At 37.8% G+C, this 13,372-nt stretch overlaps 2 protein-coding genes across 4 annotated transcripts in view; one reads left to right on the forward strand and one right to left on the reverse strand.

Annotated features, from left to right (window-relative positions):
* The window catches only part of LOC109412721 (innexin inx3), a 138,314-nt gene extending 128,114 nt beyond the window's left edge, over window positions 1–10,200 (reverse strand). The window contains exon 1 of the mRNA XM_029860483.2: window positions 10,006–10,200. The gene's annotated coding sequence lies outside the window, so the exon portion shown is untranslated. The remainder of the gene's footprint in view (window positions 1–10,005) is intronic.
* LOC109411881 (dedicator of cytokinesis protein 3) overlaps window positions 1–13,372 on the forward strand; it is a 681,785-nt gene that overhangs the window by 454,073 nt on the left and 214,340 nt on the right. The window lies entirely within an intron of this gene.

Below are 13,372 nucleotides of genomic sequence, written 5' to 3' on the forward strand. Positions count from 1 at the left end.
AGAGGTACAAAACCGATTACACTCATTCGATATCCTTCTGCGTTAAGATATCGAAATCACGTTCCGGGAGGTTGATCATTCCAGGAAGAGTGTCTTTCTTGAAAGCGTCGACATGGGCACTGGAACTGTAATATGTGTTACTCTTGCGTTCAATAAAATTACACAGATACCTATTATAACTTAGGGTATTATTGGCAGCTGCGATCTTCGGCATGGGGGTTTTTATCGGTCAAATTGCCTGAAACTTGGTCATATAATTCGGCTTAGTTGGAAAGGATGTAAGGCCAACTCTGGGTTCAACAGGTTTCAGAAAACCCCCCATGACGATGAGAACAAATCTGCCAAAAATACGTTATTTCCCCTATGATTTCAAATTTCTAGAATTCCCAAAAATATGATCACGAATGTGGAGTCACAAAGACGTGATGAAAACCTCTTGTCGACGTTAGTTCAAAAAAATATGAAATTTGAACTGTGCAACCGAATTTGCTAAAATCGAAGAACATTTTTTTTAGTAAACTGCATAATTTTACTTTAGAAATGTGTTTGATATATAACCTTCAATTTAAATTCAAATAATTTGTATCTATTAAATCAAATAGTTTAAGAATCAATTTTTCCCTAAAATTGTGCCTTTGGAAGAGAAGAACGATCTGTGAAAGATTCAGTTCAATCGGTTAAAAACTGAGCTGGCGCAAATAAGTTGTGGAGTTTTCAGGCCAAATACATGGAACATTTGATGACCTCCCTCCAGTCTTACGTTTAGCACACATATTTGTCACACTCGACTTTGCTCAGAATGCAAAAGATGGTAGCGGATACTCTGAGGTAAAAGTTCATGGTGTGATATTCTACGATAAAACTGAATTTAGTTGCAGTTTCAGCCATCGAAAGGAGGAAGAGTTTCTGTATTCTGTACCCTCCTTTACTCTCGGTTTACCTGTTCTGTGACTCAGTTGGTTAAAGCACCGGTCTAGAGAATACGAGTTCGTGGGTTCGAATCCCATCAGAATGCGATTTTTTCACAAATTCATCTCTCAATTTGTCAATTAGCAGCATTCTGTGCCTTCTAATTACAAGTTTTTCAGCATGTTTAAGACGCATCACCAAATCTGATATACAGGGAATAGACCAAATGATCGGGACAGGCAAAATTTTCAATTTTCAAAAAATGTTCAACTGGCTGTAACTTTTCGAAAAGTGCATCAAATATTCTCAAATTTTTACTGTGAGTTCATCAACTAGTTATGTATTAGTGGCCAAAATTTGAGAAAGATCGAGCCATTCTCCACGAAGTTATAAAGATTCTTGGAAAAGGTAAAATTATCCGTTAGCCAACTTTGAGCTATTATATCTCCGGATTCAATGAACCGAATGCAATGACATTTTTACCATTCATGACTAATATAATGAGCTATGAAAAACCGTTGACTTAACTTAAAATTCTTAATACGGAAGAAAATTATAACGATTAGATTATTTTTCTAATAGAACACCATATTATCCAAAACTTCAACATCGTTTCAAAATTCAAGATGCAAATCATAGTTCATTTAATTTCCCTTCAATTGACTAAAATAAAAAGAATAAAATCGCTATAACTTTTTCTCTTGTTTAAAATTTCAAGGAAAGTCAAATGTTTTTTAGAGTTCATTATATAAGTCATAAATGATCAAAATTTCATTGCAATCGGTTCATTAAATCCGGAGATATAATAGCTCAAAGTTGACTATCGGATGATTTTACCTTTTTCAAAAATCTTTATAACTTCGTGGAAAACGGCCCGATTTTTCCCAAATTTTGACCACTGATACACAACTAGTCGATGAACTTACAGTAAAAATTTGAGAATATTCGATGCACTTTTCAAAAAGTTACAGCTAGTTGAACATTTTTTGAAAAGTGAAAATTTTGTCTGTCCCGATCATTTTGTCTATCCCCTGTATGCCAGTAAATGGCTATATATATATATATATATATATATATATATATATATATATATATATATATATATATATATATATATATATATATATATATATATATATATATATATATATATATATATATATATATATATATATATATATATATATATATATATATATATATATATATATATATATATATATATATATATATATATATATATATATATATATATCAGCGTATAATTAAGGAATTCTTGAAAAAAAATAATCTAAAATTGACACGAAAGAAATTATTAAAGGCTTCCTGAGAAGAATCTTGGAAATAAAACCGATAAGCATTGCTGAAGGAATTCCTGGAGAGCCCAGGAAGGTGGAGCTACCTTGTGTAATGGTTAGAACAATGGGATTCGAGCCCCACTCCCAACAAACTCAGAAAATGTGAGTTCTTCCTTCGGATGGGAAGTAAGGCCGTAGATTTAGCAGGGCTGAAAATCTTGTCAAGGTGAAGATTAAACGAAGCCGTGCCTCAGATTTTCAAGAGCACAAATTTGATGAACCAAAGCAGGGATGGGAACACTCACTTGCAAAGACTTACACTCACTTGCTGTGAGAGCTGTGAAAGCGACTCTCCACGAGCTGAGTGTGATTTACATTCACCTAGTGGAGAGTTGCCTTCACAGCTCCCTCACGACTTCGATATGCGTGTGCGACCTCATATTCATATTCAAGTGAAAATTGTCGCACGGTGAACTTCAGCTTGTCTGCTCGAAAATTTTGCACCCTGGTTAGAATACGTAAGATAAGGCATAAGGTTGGTTAACATGAAAAAAGCATCGAGAGCATTGGATCTACAAGCGTAATCACTAATCAATCTGAAACGTCTTGAAGCCGTTCTGAAATCGTCTGGAACGCCCATAAAATGCTTCAAAACGTCTCAAAACCACTTGAAACTCTTATAAAGCTCATGTGAGAGTCTCTGAAGCCCCCTGAAACCCCTTTGAAACCTCCTCAAATGTTCCTTAAAGCCCCCTGAAAGCTCACCTGAGAGTCACTGAAGCCTCCCCAAAAAACCCCTGAAACCTCCTGCAACCACAGAATCGCTGTGAAGCGCTTCGAAACGGCCCATGAAACTGAAACCCATTTGATGCCCACCTGAGATTCTTTGAAACCCTCTAAACCCGCTCTGGAAAATTCTGAAATGCCACAAAACACCCTTAAGGACAAGGTATTTGGAGTACATAGATCAAAATTTCTAGAGCACCGTTAGAAATTGTTGCTTGGAAGAACTTTTGAAAAAATCTCTTGCTTAATTTCCTGAAGATATGTATTCCTTACAACTCTGAGAAAGTCTTTGGAGATAAAAATATCTCCTCAAAGAAACTTCAGAAGAAATCCCAGCAGGAATTTCTTCAAGAAATCATGAGGAGTTCTGTGATCAGGAAGGAAAACTCTCCCCTGAAGTGTCAGCTTGAGCTTCTCATTATATGAACTTATGAGTACACTTAAGTGAAACATATCATTCGAGAACCATGATTTTATGAAGTATAGTCCCTGTAGAAATCTTAGGAAGTACCTTTGAATGAATCTCTCGAGGAATATCCGAAGAAATCCGAAGAAATCCACGGGAAATTATTGAAAATATCCAAAAATAAATATCTGGAGGAAATCCTGAAGGAATCTCAGTATGAACTCCTGCAGTAGACTTATTGAAATAAATGAGCTGTGCCAAAATAAGTGATTTTGGTTGATGTTTAGGGGTGGCGCAAATGGTTTAGTGGAATTAATGCTTGTAGAAAAGATTAAAAAATATCAAATTAAATTTTCAAACATTACTTTTCTAGACTAAATTGTTGATTCAGAATCCTGTAGGGGAAAAAAATGTGACCTTGAAATTGCGATATTTCTGCTGGTATACCAGATATTTAATAAAAATACCTACTACTGACGAAATAATTTTATCGCCGTTACCACGGCATACAACATCACAAATTCACAAGGCAGGCTGGTTACCAATGTAAACATGAATTTTGGATGTAAACATGTGACGTCGTTCTTATCGTCCTTCTACGATGATCAAATTGATGTGAAGTACTTAGATGATTTTGTTCATGCCATTGGACGATTTGAAATACGTCATAAAAAACTGTCAGATTTTCGGAAAGTATCAGCCTATAAATATTGTACACCGTGGTCGTTACTATGATCGCGCAACCGCGACACATTCAGGATATTGTACACTCAGCTAAATAACCTTTAGATTTCCATAAGGCCCAACTTATGAAACGGCCTTTAAATAATTCATAATGATTCGGATGAATTTCATAAGGTCACTCTATGACGTAAAATCGTCTCACAGCTTGGCTTTTATTCATGTTTAGCAACAAAGAATTCTCAAGCGTCGGTAGCAGTGTGGATGAAACACGGGTTCAGTGATGCCGACGTTCATGGATCGAATCCAGTCTGCATCATTTTAAGATTTTTTTGTTCTTTTCATAAGTCTATCTTATGAAATTTGTCATAGCAAGCACGATCAATTTTCATAAGGTATTCTTGTGTCATCCATAAGAATTAGTTATAGCTAATTTTCATAAGGTATTTCGATGAATTTCGCTAGTTTTTTCGCTGCGTGTATGTTGCTTTCACAACAAAACGCGCTGCCAACTTTCAGTCGCTTTCACAACAAAACCAGTTCTGAATCATCGCTATGAATCAAGCAACACCTCTGCTACTGTTTGTGTTAGTGAGATCGGAGAAACGTCAGACTCCTGCCAGCTGATTGGCTGGCGATATGACTCTGGCGACGATTTCACCCGCGACAGTTGAAGCCACAGAAGTTCAATGTCGCGACTGTTCGTGTGACTAACATCTAGTTTGCCACGCCCTTACAGCGTCAGCAGCGGTACTAGAAGTGTCAAGTTAATTTTATTTACCACTAGCAGTCCCGGCAAACTTTGTCTTGCCAGTCTTGTGGTGGTTTGACAACTGTTGAGGTTATCGCAGCAACGCACTCTAGATTGATTTCATTTCGATCACGGCAAATTTCTTCCCGGTTCATCAAAATCAGAATTTTCTCAATTTTCATAATTTTTCAAAGGATTTTCGTAAATTTTTCTGCATATAAACACAGCCAACACGAATACGAATCGAACCATGCAGGGGTCATGCTGATCGGTTCATCCGTTTGTGAGTTTTGTTGCCTCAAAGGGACTTCAAACTCATTTTTATATATATAGATAACAAAAGGTCCTCTACAAGAAGGACACCTTAAAATAATTAATTATTGCAATTAAAGTTATTAAAATAATTAATTGAAAAAAGTAACTACAGCGCCATTGGAGTTCTAGTGTATGTCTATTCCCGCGACGGATTCAAATCAGCACGTTCGATAAGGGGAAAAATCGAAAATACTACAGTAAAACCTCCATGAGTCGATATTGAAGGGACCATCGACTAAAGGAAATATCGAGTAGTGGAACAAAAATCCTTTGGGAAGCTTTTTACGGGGACCATCATAGTAACCCAGAAATTATTTTTCTGTATGGAAAAATTTACCTCCATGAGTCGATATCGAGTCAAGGAACATCGACTCATGGAGGTTCGACTGTACCATGATCACTAGATTTCCATTCTTAAACGTAATCCTTCAGAAGCAGTTCACCAGCCGTGCACAGACCATGTCGTCCAGTAAGACACTGTTGCGTACTGACTCAGAAGCTACGGTAGAAGGTGGCCATTCGGTTCGGTTCTGTTGTATTGTGAATTTACCGGCTACTTGTATTTCACCGGTCACTTCAATGTGGTCTCCAAATTAGCCGTTTTATATAAAAGTGGGGCTTGAAAATGAGCTTTAACATTTTTAGTGAACGCGCGATTCCTCGTTGCCACCAAATACTCAATTAATACATTCATTTTTTGACAATTAAGTTGATTTTAATATGAAAACGGCTACTTTGAAACGGCTATTCAAGCAACCGGTGGGATACAAGTATCCAGCGAATACACTATATGGTCCATTATGTATTTGTTCTTTATCAAGTACGTTTGTGATATATATCGTCGCACGCATACCAGGAACCTCAATATTATCGAACTTGTATGAACCTAAAATCTTTTTTCATTGGGTTTCAGCTTATGGTCTAACCTTTCAGAAAAGCCTTTGTTCAAAATATTCTATCGGTGAAAATTGAAATAAATCAAGTTTGAAGATTTTCTATTAAATGAGGTATATTCAGAGCATAATTTTGTTGATCATCCCGAACTGCAAACAACAAGGCATCGTGCGTGACCTGTTACATACCTTATGATCTCTTCTTAGTTTTATAAACGTTATATTCACTTGTCATTTCTCCGGCATCTGTGTTATATGGTCAGCCCAAGGGGGTCTGCCGTGGTTAATTAGCTCATTTTTGTATTTTGTGGGCTTCGTGGTCATGCGATTAGTGGAGTTAAACGTTAAGGTGTATATGTAGTAAGTCATGGAGTAAGACTGAAGAAACTTTTCGTGAAACGATAAATTCCTAACTAGCTTCTGTGTGTTGTCTGTTATATGGTGGTTATATGGTGGTATTCAGTCTGATAAGCGTCTGGCAGAAGACGGTGTAAAATGCAAAAAAAAAGAGTTTAGGTTCATGCAAGTTTGATAATACTTAGGTTCCTGGTATGCGTTTCTTAACGTTTCGGCAATGTTTTTTGTCATCTTCAAAGGAAAAATCTTTGTTCGTTAGAATTGTGTCTGTTGAACTAACCAAATGATTTGTTGAAAGAGTTTGTTGACTGCTTAGCCGAAAAATTCAACATTCAGTGCATCCAAAGAGTCGAGCACTCAAACTTCCAGTTATACGATACGTTTATCAAAGCCTCCTCCAGAATCCCAATGTTGAGTACTTGGCGATTTACAATTTCGGATTTCGGCTTAGGCAGTCTTTGATTTTAGCGTTGATTGTTTCTTATGTTCGCCAACGTTTCGGTCCTTGGATCGGACCTTCTTCGGAGGTTCATACCATAGCATGTTGAAACCCCATATTGGGAATTCATATTGTGTGTAACACCTTGATTCTATTTCACACCATGATCATATATTACACCATCATTGTAGTGACCTAACCAAACCCCCCTCCCCCCCTCTCCATCCCCTTAGGCAAGATCCCTGCACACGCTAATGCAAGGACTTCCTCCGCCAAAAATGTGTAGATGAAGCACTTTCACTCGGCGTCCTTCACTAGTACGAGTACGTCTGATGCAGCCCACACCTGCTCTCAGATACAGCTTAGCATTTCGCCTGCAAGACCTCCAAGTACTCAGTAGCAAAAAAAAAACAGAGCTGAATTTTTCTCCCAAAATCCGTCAAGTTCAATATTTTGTAACTTTGGCAATTATCAATATTTTTAACTGAAAATTGCACCACTTCATCATCAGTTTATATTGACAATCTATGGTCAAAATTTTAAATTAATAGAAATTTCATATTTTGAATTATGATAAGTTATGTGAAAAAAAAAATACTTTTGAAAAAATCCGTATTCTAGTGAAAAATTGAAGTAGCTTTATGAAAATTTCACTGCAGCGTCAGATTATATAGGATCAAATTTTCATCCAGTGTACCTTATTGTAAGCAAGTTGGCGGGCATCACTTGGTAACGCATTGTAATATATAGTAACGCGTGTAATATCACCTGTCTGCTTACAATAAAGTTTTTACAGTAGCTAACATTTGAAATTCATACACAAAACTTAAGTTGACAATTATGGACAATTGTCTATTCATTGACATATGTTTGTAACGGATTACGCGTAACACACTATGTGTTACGAGTGGGACGTCGTATCACAAATAACTAATATACGCAAATTTAATAAACGCGTCATACAATATTGATTGTTTATTAAAAACTTAGAACTAAACATGGAATGGAACGAATTGACGTCGGCTTTTCTGCTGCATTGGTGCTTCATTATGGTCAATACGGAGTGAAAACTGTGGGCATCAAAATAAGTACTTCAACTTTGACGATGGTTGTGGCCCAAATCACTGGATTACAATTAATTAAATTTCGACCACATCATTTCCTATATTTCCTGACGTTACAGTGACATTTTCATAAAGCAACTTCAATTTTTCACTAAAATACGGGTTTTTTGAAAATAATATGTTCAAAAATGACTTTTTGAACGATCGATTGCTCCTCATCAATTTCATTCAAGCAAAGGAACGATAGGGATGACGTCACAAGTTGACGTCCAAAATTGAAGTTTACATTGCTAAAGAGCGTGTCTCGTCTTCTGGTATACTGTGTGCCTCACCACACACACATTGCTGCCCTCGTTAATGCTTCTTAGTTGTTTTCCATCCATTTTCCAAACAGCCAGACGCTGAACAGACTGAATATTATTATCATCATATAATCGACAACACACAGAGGCTAGCTAGGAATTTTTCGTTTCACGAAAAGTTTTTTTCCGAGTCTCACTCAATGACTTACTACATATACACCTAAACGTTTACCACCACTAACCGCATGACCACGAAGCCCACAAAATAGAAAAAATGAACTAATTAACCACGGCACACCCCCTTGGGCTGATCATATAACACAGATGCCGGAGAAATGACACGTAAATATAATGTTTATAAAAGTAAGAAGAGACCATCGGGTATGTGACAGGTCATGCACGATGCCTTGTTGTTTGCAGTTCGGGATCATCAACAAAATTATGCTCTGAATATACCTCATTTGATAGAAAATCTTCAAACTTGATTTAATTCAATTTTCACCGATAGAATATTTTGAACAAAGGCTTTTCTGAAAGGTTAGACCATAAGCTGAAACCCAATGAAAAAAGATTTTAGGTTCATACAAGTTCGATAATATTGAGGTTCCTGGTATGCGTGCGTCGGTTTCCTGCAATAGGGGCACAACTCAAAATTTGTCATTTTTGAGATTTTAATGACAAATAATGAAAAAATATGTAAACTTTCATCTCACAAAGACCCATTCCAAAATTCGTTGAGAAATGCGAGATTTTAATATTTTTACCAATTTTCTGCAATAAAGGCACAACTCAAAATCAGTCAAATTTTTCAATAGTCATCAAAAATTCATGAAACAGTTTGGAAGACTAACTCTCTTTCTATGATACAACAATCAAAGTTCGTTCACTTTTGTCAAATGATGAGTGAAATAAGTAAACGGGTTGGAAGTGCTTCAAGATCCCCAGCTTTCAAACGCTTATTCTGAAAACTCAAATTTTTTGAGTTGTGCCCCTATTGCAGGAAACCGACGATATATATGTCGATCGAGGCTTAACAATTTTTGGAAAAACTTAACAAATGTTTAGGATTCTCTTTTGTTTTATTTTTCAGTTCAGTTGTGTCATTTTAAAAGACACTACACCGTCTTCAACCAGAGGTTGTACAGACTGAACAAGCACAAAAATATGACAACAGACAACACACATAACACCTAGTGGCCCAGTGGAGAATTTTTCGTTTGACAAAAAGTTTTCCCCGACTGGAGCGGGAATCGAACCCACACTTCGAGGCTTACGAAACGTCTAGATGACTGACGCCTCTAGCCGCACGGCCACGAAGCCCACATTTTATTCAGTAATTTCGGTCTCTTGTTGAAACGTTTAATGCGAATCCTCGTTTTCAGTATGAAAATTTGGATTTCGGCTCAGTTTGACGTGTAGAGTCAGAATATGGAATTATCTCGACATCTCTAAAGAAGCCAATTTACAGAGTTGTAAACTTTAAAGTCAATTATCGCGAAATAAGAATCCTATAAGGTCCTCTCTGACTTAACGCTGACCTTTGTAATTGGCGTCCTGGCATCACTGCTCCCAATATCTATACTTTTACTGGCTTAACCGTTTTTATTCGATTGTTGTTGCCGACATCGGTCGTCGTCATCGTTGTTGGCACGACGCGATTGTTCACCAAAATCTCACGTATGAAGATGTAGACTAAAGGCGGCAGACACTGCGATAGGTGCAATTCAGTATACGCTTTTCCCCATACGCGTGAAGGTTTTCCGCCACGCTTTGCACTTTTCCCTCGAATGAGCTTTTCACTCACCCTTGGTTGGCGGCACCTGTCATTTCCATTCACTGCTGGCCCTGGCCCACGACCGATCCCGTAGTCATCGTAGTGCAACGATCGAAATCGGGAGCTGAACGCGAAATCGCGCGCGGAAAAGAATTAGTGGAAAAGCCTACCCGACGCAAAGAACGGGAAAACAGTGAATTACGGGTACGGGAAGCTAAATTACCTGGCTTGGCTCGGTTCGGCCCGTAGGTATTTACCTGTATATTGGTGAAAGAGTTATCGCGAAATCCAATTTCGGACGGTTGAAGCCCAGACTTGGCTGGTCGAGTGTAGCTCCTCATACCCATCGTCAAGAGCACTTAATCACGTGTGTTTGCTTTTTACCTAATAGTTCCGCTGAGGTTGTGTGTGAAATTGGTGCACTATTACCGTGGAAGGGGGTAATGTTGATTGCAGCGAAATGAAATCGATCAATTGAGTTTTGTGGCTGTTTCAGATCATCCTAGAAATATTTTTTATGCTATTCAATTTTACTTAACTCATTTCGGTATCATAATGGTCATTTTTCCGAATTGGTCTATTATGCAACTGAAATGAGTTGCATAATGTAAAGTAGTTGCATAATGTTCATTATGCAACTCGTAATTATGACATTTTCAGCACTCTTTGTATTAATCCAACTCGGCAAGCCTCGTTGTAATAAATGTGCAACTCGTGCTGAAAAATCAACTTTTTGCAACTCGTCGCATAATAGTAGTTTTCGCAACAAGGTGCAGAATGAAGATTTTTACAGCACGAGTTGTACACTTATCCAACGAGGCTTGCCGAGTTGGATAAGTACGACGAGTGCTGTAAAAATCGAGTTCTGCACCGAGATGCGTACAACGTTTTTTGAAATTTCATAAATTACCACTTTGTAACGAATTTGCTCGAGCTTATCACAAACAGCAGCTTAAGCGCCACTTCCCCAACGAGGAAGGCTGCTGATGCTGTTTGGGTCCCGGCTTTGAGACCCTCTTCTAGGGCGAGTTTTAATAGTTGCTCAAACACACCAGCTATTCTTGGCTTCCAAATGACGACCCGACTTACCTTTCGAATCCCTCCCGTGTAAACCTAAAAAAACTCTTTGGCCTTTGGCCCCCTCAATTCATAAAATATGGAGCTAAAAGTTACGAAAAAAACCGATTTCAAATCACTTCAGTAGAGATTTCAAATCAGCGCAAAATATCGCCTAGCTGTGCCTATGTAGGAACCAGTGCAAGGTTTAAAAATAGCTTTATTGTTCCAATTTTCCTTGCACAATCGATCTCCCTAGGCTACCTATCTTAAAGCTACTCTTCTCTCTTCATGCATGCAAGTACTTGCCGGCAGGTTCCAACGACGCGATGATCGGGGCCCCGACGTGGCTTCACCTCGATGCTCTTCGCTCTCGTGCTCAGGCTCTCCGCGTGACCGAGGGGTGATTCGACCAAAGTAGTTGGGTGCAACTTACCACTTTCGTTTGGTTTGATTTGTCCAGCGACCGCAAAGTACTCTCACGACGCGTGTCCAAAGCTCTCTTGCGCCTCGGGATGACGACGCCTAGCACCACTGTAGGGGCGTCGGGTGCTGGTCGGTGATCGTTTTGGCTTGACACCGAAATTCAAAATTGAGTCCCCGGCGGATATCGAGCAGCTTGGTTGCGTTCTAGCACTCGGTCGGATTCTGGGATAGAACGACACTGCAGTGAGTACTCACGAGCCACCGCAGCGGCGCACCGGGATACGCCTGGACGAGTTGCACGTGGTCGACGACGGTTGGCGGTTGTCAATGGTCCGAGCCCAAACAAAAACCCCACGTTGTAGGGTTATTCCTATAACGTGTTCATTAGATTTTGGCTTCGCATTAGAATCCGTTGTATGCTTACCTTAAAAATTTACCACAGTAAATTAATTACAGCACACAATCAGGTGTGATAACAATCTCGGAAGGCTCACTATAAAACGGTTAAGACTATCGTTAACACAGTATAAACTTTGAAATTTACAAAAGTTTTACCTATTCGATTCTTAATTTGTGTAATCTTCGCACTTCCGGATTAATAACGTTCTCAAATTATCACTATCGAATTCTTAATAACTTCCACTAGCGTCGTATTAACTTTCAGTTAGGCACATCCGCACTGATCGTAGATCAAGACTCAAGTGATGTTCTTCTTTCAGAGGACTCATCGCCCTAGTCATTGTTTAAAACTCTACTGCGCAATAAATTTGAACAAAGAATTTCTATAGGTTTAACGTTCAATAGCAGCTACTAACCCAGCATTCCCTATGCAGAAATTAGAAGCGCAATATGCAAATATCAGGTAGGCGCTCATCATCTTGGAACTCAAGAGAGAGAGAGTGGAGCAAAACATATTTAAAACTGATTTTACCGAAAACGATCAGAAGCGATCCATCGAGTAAAGAAGAGTGCCTAAGGGTTTGTGCTCATGATAAGCTTTTCGCTCTGTTGGTTCTTTTCCAATGCACAAAACGAGATTGAGAATTAGTCTTGGCAAATAATATTAAAGTGGTGTACAAATTGGAACATGAATTATTATAGCATTACATTCTCGTCCATGCTAACAAAAATAAAAATTTTGAAATTTTTATTTCAAAATTTTTATCACACAAAGTTTTTTTTTTATTATTATTTACGTTAATATGATTAATTTCTTTTATACTTGGATTTATTCACTTGTATTCTAAAACAAACTTATTCCTACAATTTTGTTCTGTGTCCTAATCTCTTTACAATAAATTTCATTCATAATTCTAATCCAGTATCAAACCTATGTTTTGCCAACTCCCATATATTTTTGCTAACCTACTTCTAACTAACTAAGACTCCAATTAACTCCAAAAATATTTCGAAACTTCACTTAATCCTACCAACCAAAATAACCGACTGACTCCAAAAATATTTGGAAATATTTTTTTTTTCTTTTCATAACTTATTATAACCTCAGAGAAATCTGAGAATTCTACCAATTACTGGGCAGTTAGCAAAACATTTCAACTCAAAATTCTATTCATACATTCCTTATTTGAACCTATAAAAACGAACAAACGCTTAAGCGACGGTACCGTCATGGTAGCCGTTACTGAAAACTACCTACCGATAATCGAAACTACAAAACATCGCACTGTCAATAAACTGTCATTAAATGGATGGGTATATGAACAATGGATTTGTGAACAAAAAGATCTACAGCAAAGCTAGAATGAAGGATTGGTAAAAAGTCAGGCATGTGATAGCAACTAATGGTGATTTTATTTACAGAATTTCATCTACTACGGGTTTCAAAGGTACGGAATTGATGGATATTGTTATGGACTCTACGCTATTGAAAAATTTGGAAACGGATGATGGTTAA

This window comes from Aedes albopictus, chromosome 1 (genome assembly GCF_035046485.1).
Source record: "Aedes albopictus strain Foshan chromosome 1, AalbF5, whole genome shotgun sequence".
NCBI classification, from domain to species: domain Eukaryota; kingdom Metazoa; phylum Arthropoda; class Insecta; order Diptera; family Culicidae; genus Aedes; species Aedes albopictus.